At 26.5% G+C, this 20,395-nt stretch overlaps 5 non-coding genes across 5 annotated transcripts; 3 read left to right on the forward strand and 2 right to left on the reverse strand.

Moving 5' to 3' along the window:
* Nucleotides 1-9,180: 9,180 nt before the first annotated feature.
* Trnal-caa (transfer RNA leucine (anticodon CAA)) lies at nt 9,181-9,296 on the reverse strand. Its single transcript has 2 exons — nt 9,259-9,296; nt 9,181-9,226 (listed from the first exon to the last, which is right to left on the reverse strand). It is a non-coding gene; the product is annotated as a tRNA-Leu (tRNA).
* Nucleotides 9,297-17,385: 8,089 nt separating this feature from the next.
* Nucleotides 17,386-17,467, reverse strand: Trnas-aga (transfer RNA serine (anticodon AGA)). The gene has a single exon. It is a non-coding gene; the product is annotated as a tRNA-Ser (tRNA).
* Nucleotides 17,468-17,625: 158 nt separating this feature from the next.
* Trnag-ucc (transfer RNA glycine (anticodon UCC)) lies at nt 17,626-17,697 on the forward strand. The gene has a single exon. It is a non-coding gene; the product is annotated as a tRNA-Gly (tRNA).
* A 1,543-nt stretch (nt 17,698-19,240) lies between these two features.
* Nucleotides 19,241-19,314, forward strand: Trnat-agu (transfer RNA threonine (anticodon AGU)). The gene has a single exon. It is a non-coding gene; the product is annotated as a tRNA-Thr (tRNA).
* Nucleotides 19,315-20,084: 770 nt separating this feature from the next.
* Trnaw-cca (transfer RNA tryptophan (anticodon CCA)) lies at nt 20,085-20,156 on the forward strand. The gene has a single exon. It is a non-coding gene; the product is annotated as a tRNA-Trp (tRNA).
* The last annotated feature ends 239 nt before the right edge of the window (nt 20,157-20,395 follow it).

Genomic DNA, 20,395 nt, shown 5'->3' on the forward strand with positions numbered 1-20,395 from the left:
TGAATTCTCTCATCTGCCTGTTTATACTTTAACTGTTTACCAGCAGGCTTTATTCCCGAGACAATGTGTTCAATATTCAGGTCGCGAGAGTTTTGGGTTGATTGAAAAAATGTCGCCGTGCAAAAATGTCTCCTCGTGCAAAAATGAGGAAAGTGCAGTAGTGTCACCTCGTGCAAATGTGACTCTCCGTGCAAAAGTGTCGTTGTGCAAGAAACCTGCCATAAAAAATTGTCATCGTGTAAAAATGTCGCCGTGAAAATATGTCTCCTCGTGCAAAAGTGAACCCGTGCAAAAGTGTCCCCTCGTGCAAAAGTGACCCTCCGTGCAAAAGAGTCGCCGTGCAAAAGTGTCCCCTCGTGCAAAAGTGACCCTCCGTGCAAAAGAGTCGCCGTGCAAAAGTGTCCCCTCGTGCAAAAGTGACCCTCCGTGCAAAAGAGTCGCCGTGCAAAAGTGTCCCCGCGTGCAAAAGTGACCCTCCGTGCAAAAGAGTCGTCGTGCAAAAGTGTCCCCTCGTGCAAAAGTGACGACCGTGCAAAAGTGACGCCGTGCAAAAGTGTCACCTCGTGATAAAGTGACCCTGCGTGCAAAAGTGACGCCGTGCAAAAGTGTCCCCTCGTGCAAAAGTGACGCTCGTGCAAAGGTGTCTCCGTGCAAAAGTGTCCTCTCGTGCAAAAGTGACCCCTCGTGCAAAAGTGACGCTTGTGCAAAAGTGTCCCTTCGTGCAAAAGTGACGCTCGTGCAAAAGTGACGCTCGTGCAAAACTGACCCGTTCCCAGTTTAAGTAGATGCTGCTAATTTCGGTAAAATAAAAACATCTTTCTAATTTTCTAATTTATAAACTAATATACTACATTGAAAATAAATGCTACAAAGAAAAGCATGCAGAATATATTATTTCAAAAAAATAAAACTATATGCACCGAAACAATATAAAATTATTAACAAATAAATTATCTTTTAGGGTTAATAATTTTACTTAACGTAAGGCACGTTTATATTTTAAGAACAATTTGTAAAACATTATAAGTATAACACTAATTTGAAACATATAATAGCTTTAACTTTGTGTTATAAAAAATTTCAAAAGGTTTACGATATAAATGAAGGTTTTTATGTATTTTATGCTCAATTTATGATTTGAAAACATTTCGAGTTTTTTGTTGAAAACAAAATTTTCGAGTTTTATGTTTACTTACCACACCACTTCTCCAATATTTTAATTTTAGAAAGTAGTTAGAATTAAGTTATGTTTTATTATCTATGATGTTAAATTTATTAAAGATAATTTCATTGTAAAGAGCTAGACTTCAGCTATATTTAGCAAGCCTTAAGCTATAATATCAAATTTTAACAGCGCATAGAAAATTTAAAAGTTTAATTCAAGTTAACGATTGAGAGAAATAAACGGATTAGTTTTATTCTATAAAAATTCAAATTTAAATCAAATTTTATAAATTACTCTACGTTATTTAAATTTTTAATCAAACTGCAGTTTAATGAGAAAAGTAAATTTAAGAAGAACTTTGTGTCATCGGGGACACAAAATTTGTTACCCAGAGTTGCTACTAAGTGAAATCAAACAAATCAAAACACTATTAAACAAAAACGGTTACCCACAAGAGTTAGTTAACAAAACAATTCATTTACATGTGAAAAATTTGGATAGAATAAAGACAATAGGACCGGAAAAGTGTGTAGTTACTTTAAAAATTCCATTTATTAATAAAAGCTCAGAGATGTTAGAAAAGAAAATTAGACAATTAGTAAGAACTATTTATTATGCAGCGAACCCTAGAATTGTTTTTACCTCTAAACCACTAATAACACCAGGTGGAAAGGATCCAGTATCAAAATTAAATAAAAGTATGGTAATCTACCAGTACAGTTGTTGTTGTACAGCAAGTTATATTGGATTAACAACTAGACATCTAAGGAAGAGAATAAAAGAACACATACCAAAATGTGTAGAGAATTTTTGTCTGTCAGATAAGAAAGATGATATACCGGTTAAGGTTTTAAACGCATCTAAACGTTCATCTATTTCAGAACATTTAGTTAATAATCCAACTTGTGCAAACAATTATAATACAGATAGATTTAAAATTATTAAAATTTGCTGTCATGTTTTTGATTTGATTAAATTAGAAGCCATTTGTATTTTGTTAAGGAAACCTGTTTTATGTAAGCAAAAAGAATTTGACTATACTGTTTCTTTATTTTCATAACACGTTTTAAGAATTGTTTTCATTTTATTTATGTTTAGTTTTACTGGAGATCAATTATAACGAAAATGGACTTATTTGGTTTTAACTTTTACTAATTGCTTTTGTCTTTTATTAATCTCTTGATTACTTTTTGATTACTTGGTTATTATATAAGTGTGTAAAATCTTATTACTTGTTAGCATTGTACTCTACTGAAGAGAATTGCTTGAAATATATTTAGTGTTTTTGAAAGTGTGTGTCTTGTGTAACTTATTGTAAACATATAGGATCTTTAAGAAAAATATTTTAATTAAATAAAAATTTCAAGCTTATATTTTTATTAATGTTATTTTATTTCAAAATTATTAGTTTTTAATGGATTATTATAAAAACTTATTCTAAATAACCAATAAATACTTTTCAAAAATCATCATTCTAAGGATAATTTATATTTTAACAATCAGATCAAGTCTATTCTAAGAATATGAACTGTGTTTTGTTAAACAAAGTGAACGAAATTGTTTTAACAGTTAGTTTAGTCAACATTTTTAAAAGTGAACAGACCTAAGCCACCATTAGCTTAAGTAAAAATCAAGTTCTTAAAACTAGTTTATTTTATTTTTTTGTATGAAAAAGTAGCAAACTTAATAAATATACGCAGCGGTTATATGTACTTCAAAAGTAATAAATAGTAAGTATTTGACAATTGCAATTGTAAGGTTATTCAAATTTAATCATCATTATTTTTTCATTCTCCAAAATTTTATTTTGTTTGCAGAATACTCCTCATTTTTTGAAAACTTGGTATTTTAAAAATAAGTAATCGACCAAACTTACTAGAACAGCCAAAAACGACTTTCAACATCAAACAAGTTTTTAAACTTTTGTTTATACTTTTGTACGAAATTGTTTCCAAATTTGAAAAAATAAGAATAAGACATTTATAATGCAGAAATTTGTTAAACGTGTGCTTTACTAAGAGATTTTAGAGAAAATCAAAACCAATAGCACAAAATAAACGGTATTAAGTTATGTGCTTAGCTAAAAATATTTTATTTTACAACTTATCTCTATTACCTTAAAAGTTTCATAACTAACTTTAAGATTTTTTTTGTGTAAATTATAACTGTAAATTTTATTTTGTTGTATAATAGTTAAAAAGTTGGTCTAAATGTTTTATTTTTAGTTTTTAAAGTTCTAGTTTTATTAATTTAGTCGTAAAAACACTTTTGGACGATTTTTATGATTCAAACTGAAAAATAAGATACTGAACTTTAAGAAATTATTTCTATCTTTGCTGAGTTTAAACTTATTTTTAATATATAAAAATAAGTAGTCAGAGATAAAAACAAGTAATATGTACACAAGATAGACTAAAAAGAAGTTAATAAAAGTTAATCATAAATAATATAGTACAAGAAATGACGATAACTTATATGGAAAAGTTTTACGAAAAACTGCTTTAAGAACTATATGCACATAATTTCTGGTATGTACTTAGTATATTAAAATTGTTCTGTCGATTGAAAGTTTTTATAATGATGTAGCAAACTAACAGAAAACGCTTAAACCCACATATAAAACTCTAGATACTGATAGAACTAATTACTAAACGCGCTGCAACTTGACATATATATATGCTTATATGAGTTATCAAGAGACCGGCCGCGTGGCCCAATTGATGAGGCGTCCGGCCACGAACCGGAATATTGTGGATTCGAGTCCCATCGTGGTCAACTTTTTATATAGGAAGTAAATTATTAGAAATTTTTGCATAATGTGAAATATATAAAGTGAAATTTTGATTTGTGTTGTTTGAATGCAACTGCGACATTATTAATTTTCATTTTTATCTTTTTCCTATATTCTAGTTCAGCTATAAATTAATAAGTACAAAGCAATTTAAAAGCAAAGACAAAACACTAATATGATAACTGTTTTATTGAACTAATTTTAGGCTACAATGATTATTATATAAAGAACTTTAAAGTCTAAAACATAAAATTTACTTTGAGTCTATACTTTAAAATATATGTTCACCTGACATAATTACATTTAAGTAAACTTTTAGTTTGTTATTTTTAAACATTGTATAGTAAGTTAGTTTACATATTTTTTTACATTACTTAAATATAGTATTGTTGTAATTTTATACAAGCACTTTAAAGCTTAAAAACTACAATCAACTCAAAACTATTTTAACAGTATTTAACTTTAACGGCAATGTTTGAAAGGTAAATTGATCACATATAACACTTTAGTTCATTATATTTGTAAAAATAGACCATCACAAATGTAACAAATTAAACAAAAAAACAGTTTTTGTTAATAATTAATTACAACTGTATTTACGTAGTTCATTGGTTAAATATAACATTTCTATACTAAAACTCAAAGTAATAAATAAAACATATTCTCATTAAAAAAGTTTAAATGCCAAGATTTTTTTTTGTTTTCGCTAGATAATATACTTTTGTAGTAAATAACAAATTTATACTTTAATTAAAAGTAAGTATCATATGCTTACAAATTAAATACGTATTTCCGTATTGATTTATAATTTACATTTATAGTTTTATAAGTTTGTTATTAAACAAATTTTTCTTTAAAGTCGAAAATTATTACACACAAGTAGTTTGTTAAAGCTATAATACATTTTTAAGTACTAAAACTAAGCAAGCCATAAATATTATTCACAAAAACGTGATCAAATTCCTAGTAAGTAAAATAAGTTCAATCAAAATTGTAGCAATCGCTTGCAAAAGCTGTGACACAAACGTGCACAAAATAACTGCAAAAAATCACTTTCGCCCATGGCTTGTGCGAAACTAGCCAACCGTAAAAAATGCTCGTTTTGATAGTCGTTGGCTCAGAGCGCGCGCTTGAAGAGCAGCGTTTACAACCGTAAAATTTTTTATGCTACTTGAAAGCGCTTGAAGCAGCTGGTAGATAGCAAACGCATAATCATTACAGCGTAGACGGCCGATGTGTTAGCGCTCAGAGTGTTAGAAAGTAAGTGAAAGCAGCTTTTGAGCTAAGCAGTGCGTAAGTGTGCATATATAAACGCAAATATATAATTTCAAACGACTGGTAGTGTGGCCTAATGGATAAGGCACTCGACTTCGAATCGAGGGATTGCGGATTCGAGTCCCGACATGGTCGGATTCTATTTTCTTTTTCAGCACACTTACAGTAGTTATTTTGATAGATCTAAGGAATATTATTTCAGTCTACTTTTAATTATAATTATCAACAAAGTTACTGACAGTCATTTGTAAGCATAAGAAGGTTTTTTAAAAAAAGTTAAATCAAGTTTATTAATTACTGTTAAGTGTTACTTAAAAATATTGTCTTTTAATATAGTCTGCACTTCACAGAAGTTATTTCTTAGCAACAAATTCCTTTCCGATGTTTTCAGTGGAAATTTTAAATACAATTTTTTATAAGTATAAAAATAGCTTGCATATGGGAAAAGTTTAATGTGTATTGTATCTATACGTTGTACTTAGATAAATATTTGTTTAAGACAAAGATTTCTGACACATTGAAGTTTAAGCAAAATAGATAAATTTTAAATTTATCATTAGGTTTCATACTAAACAAATGTATTACAAATTAGAAAAAACTAACCTTGAGACTGATTACATACTTTATTTAGAGCTCCATCCAATTGCAATAATATTGCCATAAAATTGGTTACAAGGTCCTTAAAAAAGTAACATTTGTTTAAAACACATAAAAATATATAGTTTAGTGTTGTTTTCACTTTAAAAAACTTTCAATTTACTCTGGTATAAGTAACATAATGTTAGGTAAAGTAAACAAATAGCTTTCTTTAGAGTTGTTTAGCTTGTTTGGGTTATGTAAATTCTTGATATTACAAACAAAACTTAAACAACAATAACAATTTGTGTTAATATAAAGCATGTAGTAGCTTCACAGTTAATAAAATTTAATATAGTTTAAGCTTAGTAAACTGGTAATGTTGGTTGATAGATGAGTCTTAAAGTTTTAAAACTATATTAAATACTTTCAACTAAAGTAATAACTAATAACTAGGTTTAGTAATTTAGTTTATACCAATGTCCCTCAAAAGTTAATTAAGTTGTAAGAAAATTTGAAGTGACTTGTATATACAACCATATTTAGAGCTTTTTTCATTGATTCGTAAGGTTTATTAACCTTTAAACACAATCATTTTCTTTCCAAATGAAATGCATTTCACCACTATATGAAGTACTGTACATATCCGAAAGTTGTACAATTAAATTTGTTAACCAATGCACTGTTATTTTAATTTTTTACAATTATGTAACCACAAGCATTTTGTTTAAGACAGGGGTCGGCAAACTGCGGCCCGCGAGCTACTTTTTAGCCAAAGAAGTACTTTTTTTTAAAGTACAAATACAAACAGTTTTCCAATAAAAATTTACAATTAGGCTATTAACTTATAAATAATCTTTAATTGTCATATTTGTTAACACTATAGATTAGAGAAAAACTCAAAATAAAAAGACTAATTTAATAAGTTAGTTTACCAGTTTTGATGTATCTAAAAAGCTTTTACAGAAAAAAATTATTATTAGCTTTTGTAAAAAAACACGAAATCCTTTTATGATATATTTCTTAGATTAGTTAAGTTGTAAGCATGATAACTTCCTTTACTAAATTTGTTTAATTTTAATTATGAAAACTTATTTTTTTACCAGAATTACCAAGTAAAAAGTATTTTGTTTAATCTGAACATTGTCTCATACCAACTTTGATTTTTCTAACATAGACAAGGGTGGAAAAAGTTTTGATCAAACTTGTTTAATTTTCTTCAGTATAATATTTTTTACAACAAATATCTAGTAAAAAGTATACATTGGGACAGATTAAATTGAACTGTTGTAATAAAAACTAAAAACAAAAGCAAAAGTTTTCATAACTTTTCATTTATTCAAACAAAAATTTCACTCATACAACATTTATATACTTTTAAACATTTTTTGACAACTCTTTAAACCAATCTGTCCCAAAGAATTTTTTTTTTTACTGTTCTGGTAATATTTAAGTTTTCAAACGAACTTGAGAGGTTTGTTCAAATTTTTTGCCGCACCTATGATATGATAATCAAATATTCTATGAGACACTGTTAAGTTAAAATTTAAAATAAATGCAGTTGTATGTTGTTTATTAAGTGGATATCCATACAAGTAGTATTTTTTTACTTTAATGGTAGCAATTAAAAAACAAAAACCACAATAAACTATCATTAAACTGATTATGATTTTGTTAGTTTGTATATCTTTTTACAATAAGACTTATAATTTTAGTTATATCATGGCTTCAACTTTTATATACAGAATTAACCACTTAAATATAAATATAATGGTATAATAAGGTGATGTTTTTCAAAATACTATAGCTTAAAAAAACACACAAAATATAAATGTTTCAACTTCAAACATACATATTTGATAAACTACTCTTAAGACTCTGTAACTTTATTAAATAATTAAAAAAAACATTTTAAGCAGTGGCAACTTATTCTAACTTATTATACTAAAGTTCACAGAAGTGATAAATTGCTAAAAATGTAACTGTTGGAAGTGTTACAAATAAAATATTATTTGTAATATTTTTTAAAAGCTTTCTGCTTAAAAGCTTTGTGCTATATTGTGCAAAAAATTCAAATTAATATTGTTATATTAAATATAGTTGCTAGCTGATAATTCTGAACTGTTAAAAGGTTTGAAAAATAAAACACAACCAGTTATAATTTATTTTCATATAAATTAACAAAGACTTGAATTTCTTGTCATTTTAAGAACGTTTTTCAATATTTGAACACAATTTTTTTATGTAATTGGTTTATTTTGTATCTCACAGTTTCTAGCAGCAATGTATAAGTTTAAATTATTTATTTTAACAATAAATTAAAGTTCTGTATGATTTGAATACCTCAACAAACAATAAATTTGACTTCCTTTTAAAGTATTGTTATTGAATTTGTTTATGCTTTTTTCATATTGCTATTGATAATATCAAACATTTTTACATGCTAATTGGATATTAGTAAATAACTGTTCTTAATTAACTTTTAAGCTTTAGATAAACTAACACATTACTTAAGTAAATATAAATGATTTGTAGCTAAATTTATCATTTTATAAGCAGCTACACAATTTTCATATATTTAAGTTTTTGTAAACTTTGAACAGTAATAAAACTTCCAAGTATTTGCTAAGTAGTTCGTTCTTTTGTATAATGTTTTTGTATATCTATTTATAAAAAATAGTTTAAGGTGCATGCATAATAAAAAAAACTTTTATAAAAATTGTCTATTTTGTTTTTAATCAAGTTCATAAAAGTTTCAGCAACTTATTTAGTTTAAACTTTTCAGTACCACATTTAGAGAATGAATGGTTTAATAAATGATTAAAGTTGTAAGAAATTAAACTAATATTATAAAAAAACAATTATCTAACTCATGTACAAATATAAATATTAGTACGAATTACATGTGTTAAACAAAAGTTTAAACACAAATCATAATTATTTTAATTTTAATTTTGTTGTATTGATATAAGTTTTATAACACTAAAATGTACTGTATTTGTACATGTTAAAAGTTCAAAATTACTTGATTATGATCTAGTTTTATTATTCAAATATTTTTTAATAAAAAAGCAAAAATTTTAACTTACATTCTGTTATATTTTTCTTCCTAGCTTTAAATTCCATGTCCAAGTGGTTATGTTTCAAAATGTTTCATTTAGCTAATATTATTGTTAGCAACAAGAAAGCCATTACAAAAAAAGCGTTTCAAATTAAGTTTGGTAAACAATCTACAAAACTTGTAATCAGAGCGAATAAAAAATAGCTCATAAAAATAAACTTATTTAAGCTTAACTAATAACATATTTAAACAAAGTTTTTTGAAAGTTTCAAAAGTAACAATTGAAACTGACTTGACAAAAGCGAAAAACTGTGTCAGAAGTGGGATTCGAACCCATGCCCACAATTGTGGACCTGAACACTCGGCACCGCACAGCGATGAAGCATATCGCTTGAGTCTGGCGCCTTAGACCACTCGGCCATCCTGACTTGCGATTGATAGCAAAATATAGCGAATATAAAGTAAACTTTACATATCAGCTTGTATACCTTAACATGATTGACTGTTGTTTTATACAGCATTCAAGATTAGATCATATGCATTAAAATACAAACTTTTAAAGTGTAAAGTAATTTTTTTTTAAGGTGTGAACTCAATTTATTTGTATAATTTACAAGCAGTTTTCAATATTCAAAACGTTTTATAATTTTATCTAAGTTTAAAAAAATAATTTTAACTACATAAAACCTTAAAGGAAATTTATTTAACATGTAGCACATTTCTAAGTTACTTGTTAGTCATTTTATTTTTAAAGCTTCAAAAAGTTCATTGTATATTACTGAAAGTCTCTATTTAATTTTTTCCTAATACTTTGTTTAAAATTATGAAATTGTAATACTTACAGTGTTAAGTTTTATGTTATAGTTAAGTTTACATTTTTCTACAAAAATAACTTTTGCAACATTTTATCTACTGTTTATTGTAGTAAAATAAAAAAAAGTAGTGGATAACTTTAAAATTAAGCAATCATAAGTTATTCTTTTAAAAGGTACTTTTTTTCAAATAAAACTTTAGAACATTTAAACTTTTCTTTAAATTTTTCAGTAATTGTTGGTATTTGTAATTTAATTATGAAAGTTATTTATAATAATAATTTTCTCTAAAGTACTTTCAAGAAAAAAAAAATGTTAGCAAGTATATTTTTAGATAAAAATGTTTATTAAAATATTAAATTAGTTTCACTGTACTATAATCTTTTTATAAAGTTTACTTATTACAAAACTTTTACTGAGTATACAGCATGCTTATTTGCTTATAAGTAATTTTAATTAGTGACCTAAATACAAAGTTTGTATAAAGAAGAAATTTTTTCCCTACTCAATACCTAAACTTTGTATTATATTCTAATTGGAAGGTGCCTAATAATTAGAAGGTGCTTGAATTGTAACAAAAAGTAATAAGATACAAAAGAGTACATATAAAAAAAATTCTTACCAAACCAAAAAAAAACTACTAAGAAAAGAGGTCCCGCCGAGACTCGGATTACTGGATTCAAAGTCCAGTGTGATAACCATTACACCACGGGACCACTAATTAACATTTAATATAGTACGTATATAAACACATACTCATGCTAGCTAAATACCTTTACTCATGAAGCATTCAAGTATAAACTGCAGCTTGTGTTATTAACAACGCTTGTTATGAAAGCTTTGCGTACAGTAACCTCTCGTATCTTTACGCACTCGTGACGTTACGCACTCTCGTTTAGTTACGCATTTTAGAATATTAAAAAAATCAAAATATAAAAATTTCAATTTTTATTAACATTTCACAAATTAGGTTTATTGTACATCTTTAATTTAAAATATGTTTTAAAATGCTAGTTAACCTCTCTATATCTTTAGATTTTGCAAACTTATTTTAATAATTGATAAACATCTAATTATTCCTCAGTATATTACATATTTTGTTAAGAATAAAAGATTAAATTTAAATTCTGAAAGAAATATGACTGTGTTAAATAATGAAAGTTTAAAACACAAATAAATAATACAGCACTTTTGCCCTATATATGAATAAACATCTAAAAAAGAAATCTAATGAAACTTCCTAGTAAAAAGTAGCAGTGATACTTAATAAATATAGAGCTTACACTTAACACAAATCTCAATTGTTTTTTCAGTAAAGATATCACTAATTTTCATTAGGCGTTTTTTTTAGTTTAAGTTCTTCTTTAACACTTTATTTGCACAGCAAGCGTTGAAATTTTTCTCACGTTGCCTTCAATTCTTCGTAATGCTCACCAGCACCAGTTACAGATTTGGGAGAACACAACTGCGCGTTAAGAATGATGGTCTTCATTAACATTGGTTTAAAACCTTCGAATTCAAGTTCTTTTTTATTGCTCTGAAAAATATTCTTCATCAGTTTTAAGATGATCCTTTGAAGTTCCAGGCATGTTTGTGGAATCAACTTCACTGTTTGCCGCTTTAATTTCCTTTAAAATACTTTCTGAGTATTTTTCAGTTGTTTGTCAAATTAAAAAAAAAGTTTTAGTAACGTAAACATTTTTTATATACTTTTGTTCCAAAGAAGAAATCCATTACAGCACCAAATGCAAGTTTTTTAAAAGGCTCTAGCAACAAATTCTAATACAGACTCCACACCATTTCTTAATTGTAAACAAATGCATAAGTATAAATTGAATTCGCTAAAGTAGAATAGAATATAAAAGTTAAGTATCAATAAGTCACATATAAATAAAGATAAAATCTACTTATTAGTAAAGTTTTTCTACAAGTATTATTATTTTATATAACTTGAAATCCTTTTTTTGTTGTATGTATAGTTTTATCTTTTGTTTTCATATTTATAAATAAAGTAAACAAATTGTTAAAAGTGGTAAAGTCTCGAGTCTGCTTTTAACTAGAAGTAATATCAAAAAACAGCCATTACAGTAAATATATTTGGTACCTATCATACCTTTACGATCTCTCGTATCTTTACGCACTATTTCTGTGGACACAATGTGCGTAAATAAGCGAGAGGTTACTGTACATACAAAAGTAAACTATATGTATTTAAGTAAACATACTTTTGTATAACAATACTTTTTAAGTTTTCTTTTGTAACTTTATTTTTTGTTTCTTAATTGTATAGGTGAAAAAAAATCAAAGAAAGTGATAACTTAAATGTTTAAAAAACTGATAAAATATTTAAAAATACGATAGTATTTCATTATAATTACAAAAAAAAACTTAATTAAATACAAATTTTATTGTGGTTTTCTTTTTACTAACTTAAACTATAGTCTTAAAAATAAAAATTAAAATAACTTCCAACTAATTTATTAACACTTATTTTCATATAATTCTTAAATTTTAAGAAACATGACGTTTTAATCAAATACAATATTTTATAACACAATTATATTACCAAAAATAGATAATAAAAAATAAAAGAATCTAAAGTTTGTGGTAAACGTCTGTCAAAAAAATTTAATTTGAGGTAACCTTTGTAGAAATATATTTTTTCTTTTTTATTTTTCTAAATCAGGGTTTCCCAAACTCGTTTACTAAATCGCCCCCTTTTCAGAAATTTGAAAAATAATCGCCCCCCACAATTTTAAATAGTAGTTTTTCTCTTAAGTACAAACTTTTGAGCCAAAAAATTGTGTTCGAAATGTAACTTAGTCTGGTATTTCTTATACACGCACTTTTCGGCTGTGTTCAAAATAGTTTACAGGGCTTGAGAAAATAAGTTACTGTTGTTTTCTTATAAGCCCAGTGAAGTGTATAAAAATACTTAAATATTAAAAAGCCTTGTGTAATCAGTAATCAATCCTGTTTAAATATGAATTGTTTTGAAACTAATGAAACTTTTAGGGTAGTGGTGGACAACTTTTGTAGTCAGCGATTCATATTTACTAAAAAATCATTTCTTGTTTCAACTCGTTTAAAAAATGTAATTGCGGGCTGCATAATTTACAAAAATAGCATGTAGAAAACTAAAAGACTCGAGCATAATTGTAATAAAATAATTAACTATTATTGTGATCTAGGAAATACTAAAGTAACTAAAAACCAAATTGAAGTGTATTTCAAAATCATAAATATCAAAAAACTAAATTTTGTTTATTTTGCACAAGTAGTTTCAAGTTACTTGGCGGGTCGAAATTTGATTGAATCTGGACCGTAAGTTACCAATCTGAAATCTTAACTGAAACCTGACATTATAACTATCTCTCATTTAAAGAATTTCGGACATTTAGAGTGAATACTAAGTAACTTATTTAAGCCGCACAAAATACTTAAAATATTATATAAATAGGCATATTCTAAAATTAAATACCAGAGATTAAAAAACTATAAAAGAATGAACAGATTTTTTTAAACATAATGAAAAAGATATTAAAACATTATTGCTGATCCAGTTTTAGGAAGTTTGACCGACTGGTTGATTATCTCACATGAAAAGTGGGTTTATCAATACTTTCTGTTAATGCAGTAAAATTATTAATTTCGATGCTGAGATATATTTTAAGCAAGTTAGTTGTAAAATTAAAAATTTAATTCTAAACTTTTTAAACTATATGTTTTGTAGTAGAATACCATTAAATAGTTTTTGACTTAAAATAACTTTTAGGAAACTAAACCTTAATTTTAACATTTTTTTTCTTCGTTTAAATTTAAAAAAAATCAAATGTTTTACAGTTAATTCTGTGAACAGAAAGTAATCGATTAAAAAAATCTTTTAATTGTGTTGAAACTTTCTTTTGTAACTGTAGCAGTCTTTTTTATTGCTTATTCAATACTGTTTAATTTTATTTTTTCTCTAGTTATTAGCCTATAATAATTTACTAGAAAAAAATAGTGAAAAACTAAAAGCTAGTGTTCAACTATTAAAATAAACAACATATTCTAATTGCTAATATATTAAATAATAAGATAAAACAAAAAACTGTTGTATTAATAGTTTAAAATTACTTAATATATAGATTTTCTAACAGTAATAAATCAAGTTAGAAAATAAGTTTGAGTTTTATAATCTTGTAAATGAAAAAGTTGAAGCATTTCAAATACAGACATCAAATCTGTACTCTTTTAAAACCGAAAATAATTTTTGAAATAAAAACTTTAATAGTTATCAAGGCTTCTTTATTTATACAGATTAAACAAGTAATAACAAAAATATGTCAAATAAATTTCTTTCAAACAAATATTTTAACCACTATGCTATAAAAACTTTTAGTGTAATGTAAATCGACAAATATAAACTACAAAATTAACCAGGTCAAAACAAAGCTATTAACATATTTAAAACATAAAACATTTTATAAATACAGTTGACTTTCTCTTCAATTCGCACTTTAAACAAAATAAAAAAGTTTAAACTCAAAAATTATTACCATTTTTTTTTACAAAATGATAAATTTAAATATGTTATATGCAATAACGTTATGAATAAACATGAAATCAACTAAAACATAAAACAAACAGTCATAAAAAAAAGATCTATATAAGCTATTAAATATTGTGTATTTTTGTTTTATTAATACTTAGTTAGTAATAGACTTTATTTAAGATAACTTTAAGAAAGTATAAGTTTGCACTTTTTTTGGGTAAAAAGTGCGAACTTAAGAGGAAGTCTACCGTAATTAATATTTATTAGGCATTATGCAAACCTGCTATAGAATAAATAACTTAAAAGATTTTTTAATATAAAAAGACTACTTAAATACAATAAAAACCAGGTTAAACAAGAAGTATTTTAAAAGATCAAATAAATAAAAAAACTTTCATAAAATAATGTCTGCTACTGAATTCAAATATAATGCGAAGGATGAGGTTCATGAATTCGTGCAAGTTTTTCTAATCTGATTCTAAATCAGTCAAATAAAGCCTCAAGTCACCTCCTTTACAAATATCTAGATTAGATATTTTGCTCAAGATGTTGTTAACTAAACTGAAAGCTTTCTCAACAACATAGCTAGAAGAAAAAACTACACACAACAATCTAAATTCCTCTCAAATGATTGGATACTTTTGCGTTAGTTTTTGTTGATTTCAAAAGCTTTCATTTCGTTTTTTGGAAAAAATTACTTTAAGTTCAAGGTCAGTTTGTAAGTAGGAGAAGGTTTCCTGTGAGTCGTTTACTTCAAAAAGATCTGCCACGAAGGGATCCATATTTTTATCTATATGATAGCTTTTTTGTGTCAAACCGAAATTTTACTACTTAATATGGTGAAATTGTTAAAAATTCTAGATTAAAAAAATTGTTTGCCTAAATTGTCAAATTCCAGGTTTTTCTAGGTAAATTGGCAACCCTGTATAGTTTTATTTTTCAGTCTAACTTAATGACTTTTCAAAAAACAATTGGAAATTTCATGAGGTGATAGTTAATACAGAAAACATAGATTTTTACAAACCATTTATGATCCTAAATAACATATATGTAAGGTTAGAAATAGTGAAAAGAATTCCGATCGTCTATGATCTATGTAAGTGTTAAATAAGAAAATATATAATTGAAAATATGTAATTAACTTGAAAGTATGAGTCATAAGTACTTGATTTTTTTCTCTATATTTTACATAAACACAATAAACTTTTTTGTTTAAGTTTTACCACAGGGTCAAATATTTAATAGCAAGCTAAAATTAGTAAAATAGCAAAATAAAAAGTAAAAGTTTTATGACAACCCAAAATTTTAAAATCGCCCCCTTTTCGCCCCCTTACTAATTATCGCCCCCCGAAATACTAAAATCGCCCCCAGGGGGGCGATACCGCCCACTTTGGGAAACCCTGTTCTAAATAAACTAAAGCCATAAAATAAGAAGAAAAAAAAGTTATGACTTAACTTAATCACTCTTAATTATTGTCATTTATTTATATAATTAAAAAAAATCATTTAAAAGTTATACTAATTTGATTTGACTTTACTAAAGCAAAAAATCAAAACAGAAAAAGTTTACATTGTAACTATTTTTAAAATAAATATTAGTAATTTCAACAATCGACTTATAAAAGTTAAAATAAAAAACTTGAAATAAAAACTTGTTACACCAAAAACTTGTTTTTTTTTATTTGTTAAAACTTATTAATCAAAAAAACGTATAAACCAAATTTTATGTCCATGGTTAACTAGTAATGATATATCACTTCGAAAACGAAAGTATACATTAAGCGTTGCTTAGCTTGTTAGTATATATATTATTATTTTAAATTTATACAAAGCCTGGCTAGCTCAGTCGGTAGAGCGTTGGACTTTTAATCCAAGGGTCAGGGCTTCAAGTCCCCTGTCAGGCTGCTGTTTAATCTTTTGTTTTTCAATTAGTGTAATACTAACACTGTATTATAGTGTATACATAGTGAGAAAATATCTTTTAACAACATATATAGTAAAAAAAAACGTCTGAGAACAGCACTAATTACTAAGTAATTGCATTTATAGTTAATTTCAAAGTGTAGAGTACATAAATACATTTTATTAGTAAGGTTAAATATAATTAAAGTTGTGCTTTATAAAAGGTTTAATAAGTTTGTATTGTTTTACTTCATCTCAAACTACTGTAAGCTATCAACTTTGAATTACTTTAAATTGACTATTGTTTATGTTGAAAAATTTATACAAATAACTGCTTTAAAAAAAGTATTTCCTCTAGTTTTTTTTAACTGATTTAACTAAATAAAATTTGAATAAAAGTTTACTTCTTTTTATATTAAGTTAATAACATTTTTAGAACCTATTTATAAAAAGTATTGGTCAGCCTGGTACGAAACATATCAAACTTTATTTTTCTGTGCTTTCATTAATGCATAAGTCTAATTATGCTTACAACCTTTTATCAAATTACTTATATGAGTAGTGAAGAGCTGTAGTAACTCTTTTATTAAGATTGTTTTTAAAGATTTAGTTAAATGTGGGCTTAAAGTTTCTTTTTTTTTCAAATTATTAAATTATGTGCATCTAATAATAACTATTCCAAAAAAACTTTTAAATGAAAGTTTACTGTACGATTAAAATATTTTTGCACATATATCGTTTGTTTTCAAACAGTTCTAAACAATAACGTTTTGGTCAATATTTTAAAAAATAATCATGCCTAATACAATGCTAGCAAAATTTACAACCTTTTTTTGCAAACTTTAAAAAAACCAACTGCAAGCAAACTACATTTTGTTTTATTAAACTGATAAGTTTAGAATAAAATCGTTTAATTTAAACTAGAAAACAATGAAAACACTATTACAAATGTACTTATTTCCACAAAACTTTATTAACTTCTTTTTTAGTTATAATGCTATTTTAATTTGCAAATTTAAGGTTTTCATATTACTAATTAAGAATTTTTACTATAACGAGAAAACTAATAAAACATATAAACTTGTTTTAACATGTACTAACTTTTATTTTGATTAAAACTTATATAGAACCAGTTTTTTCTTACAACTTTGAAATAATAACTTTTATACAATAATCTAGTTGTGAATTTAAATTAAAAGCAAAAACTTCACTTTAGTAAAGCAAAAAATATTACGAACTAGTTAATGACAACTTAAATTTGGTAAAAAGCGTCGTCGGCAGGATTCGAACCTGCGCGGGCAGAGCCCAATTGATTTCTAGTCAATCGCCTTAACCACTCGGCCACAACGACTTGCGTGTGTAATCACGTTTATGTGTTTATAAACTTATTGGCTTGATGCCGCGAGTAAATTTACTCGTGTCTAACCTTAGCAATTTCTCTTAACGCTTGTAAGACAGTTGATAACAATGGATAAGTATATATTCCTTAATTGCAAGTGATCGACATAAGCGTCGATGGTGTAACGGTTAGCATTGGTGCCTTCCAAGCACTAGTTCCGGGTTCGACTCCCGGTCGACACAATTTTTTACTCAGGGTTTTCAAACAGTATTAAACAAACCATAAGTTTTTTTTAATTTGAAGTTTAACCTTTATATCTTCTTTTAAGTTCATATTATTTTCACAAGTATTATTACTTAACGTCTCAGAAGAGAGAAACATTGCTTTGTAATAAACTTCTGATTGTTGAAATTTTTAAGCAGCAAGTATTGTAATTTTTTCTTTACTTGAAAGAAAATTGAAATTTTATTTTCTGCTAGAATAACATCCGTCCCGACCTTTATATTTTGTAAAGATAAACGTTTTCACGGTAAAGTTAATATGTTACGTCATGTTTTTACCTAAACTTAAAACTTTAACAACCAACTTTAAACCGAAGAACATATAGTGTAAGTCTAAAAGTTTGGTTTAGCGGACCAAGTTTATATCTTTGCAGGCATTCGAGTGTCGGATTTTGGCGGTCTTGTAACTTTCACTCTTCGGATCGGATCCAACCCGCAGGCCATAAGTTGCCCACCCATGTGTTAGATGACTAACTATTATTATGTGGAAACAAACTTTGATAGCTAGCTAACTTTCAAACCAGGTTATTCCTACAGTGTGATTAAAACTACCTGAATTATAAAGTCATAGAATAAATATAAGTGTGTATATGTGCAACATAATAGGTACTGACAAGTGTCTTACTGCCAATAAGCATATAAGGTTAAAGCAGGTATAAGGTTTAAGTAAGTATAAGGTTGAAGTAAGTACAAGTTTAAAGTAAGTGTAAGGTTTAAGTGAGTACAAGGTTAAAGTAAGTATATGGTTAAAGTAACAGTATAAGTTAAAGTAACAGTATAAGCTTAAAGTAAGTATAAGGTTAAAGTGATAGTATAATGTTTAAGTAAGTATAGGTTTAAGTAATAGTATAAGGGTAAAGAAACAATATAAGATTAAAGTAATAGTATAAGCTTAAAGTAAGCATAAGGTTAAAGTAAGTATAAGGTTAAAGTAATAGTATAAGGTTAAAGTATTGTCTCACGGCATACGAAAGTCCAGGCTTCTGCTCTGCAGACTTTCGCCGATGTTTTTATTGAAGGTAAAAGTAAGTGTAAGGTTAAAGTAATTATAAGGTTAAATTAATAGTAAAAAGTTAAACTAATAGTATTATGTGGTCGTTCCGGGCGACTTCCTTTCAAAAAATAAAATTTTGCACAAAGAAAGAAAAAAACATATAACCAACCTTGTATACAACTTAGTTGTGAGTAAATTTGAATACTCATTTCACAGAATTTCGTTATAATTAGTGTTACAACAAATTAGAAACTAATTTGTAATAAAAGTTTATAAATTAAAGCGGCCCCTAAAGTATACTTCAAAATAATTTATGTAACAACATACAAGTTAAACTACATTGTAAAGCAATTTTTTATTTTTAGAAAGATTACATTCAATAAGCTTCAAACTTTAACAAGTGAGAATTTCTATTGTATGTAACAATTTGTATGTTTTCTTACTAGAAGTCGCCATATCGAGTAACGTTTCATTACATTTATAAACTGAATAATGTGGTTTTACTCAAGCGGCGCCATGGCTTAGTTGGTTAAAGCGCCTGTCTAGTAAACAGGAGATCCCGAGTTCGAATCTCGGTGGTGCCTCGCTTGCTTATAATTTTTCGATCAAGTTAAGTTTTTTTAATTAACTTATTTATATAATAAGACTGTTTTTTAAAATGTAAGCCATTGTTTCAGTTTAAAATTCAAAATAGTTTTTGTGAGATTAGGGAAAACGTTATAAATTAATGATTAAACTACTTGAAAAAAAAACTGTAAACAGTTTATAATAGTATTTGAAGTTAAAACACAGTTTTATGAATTAATGAACAGTTAAAAACAAAATTACTTTAATCTTATCTTAATCTTTTTGATATTAATTAATTTGCATTAATACTTTTATTAAAATAAAATTTTTCTTTTATAAACAATTATTGATATGCTATCCCATAGCTAACGTTAGTATGCTTAAGTTCTATTTTAATACTCATATAAACTCAGTACAAAAAATGTACTTTAATTACATAAATTTAAGTAAATTAAACTTTATATAATAATAAAAAAATTGGTAATTCTAGTTTTCTTTTATCTAAATTTCTTTAAACTGAGTTTCTTTAAAAAGTACTGTATGCGAGATTCTCGTTATAGATGTTTAAATTGTAAGTTGTTTTTAAATAATTAAAAAAACGTAAAAGAAATATAGAATTATTTGATAAAAGGTTTGTATTAAAAGTGGCAAAATTTATAGCAAATCATATGTTCAAAGACAAAAGCTGTTTTTAAACAAGCATTTTGATCAACCTAATTACAGTCGCTTTTACAAAGTCACGCAAACACTTAAGTTTATAAACCGTTAAGTACAATGCTAGATGTGTGGCCTGGTGGCGCAACGGTAGCGCGTCTGACTCCAGATCAGAAGGTTGCGTGTTCAAATCACGTCCGGGTCACTTTTTCTTTACAGTATTTTATTTTCGTATTGTTACATGTGAATTTGCATCATTGTAAACAACCTTTATTTCATTTTTGATAAGAGAACATTATTGTTTTTATTTTTCTCAGTAATAGTATTTAGTTTTTGAGCAAATCATTTAACAGTTGTTTCTACAAATTATTGTTGTGATAACTTGTGTGATTTACATATACACAATGCACTGCACACAAGTAGAATGCGAAGATCAAAACTAAA

The sequence above is a fragment of the Thalia democratica genome, chromosome 6 (genome assembly GCF_965202585.1).
Source record: "Thalia democratica chromosome 6, ktThaDemo2.hap1.1, whole genome shotgun sequence".
Classification (NCBI taxonomy): Eukaryota; Metazoa; Chordata; class Thaliacea; order Salpida; family Salpidae; genus Thalia; species Thalia democratica.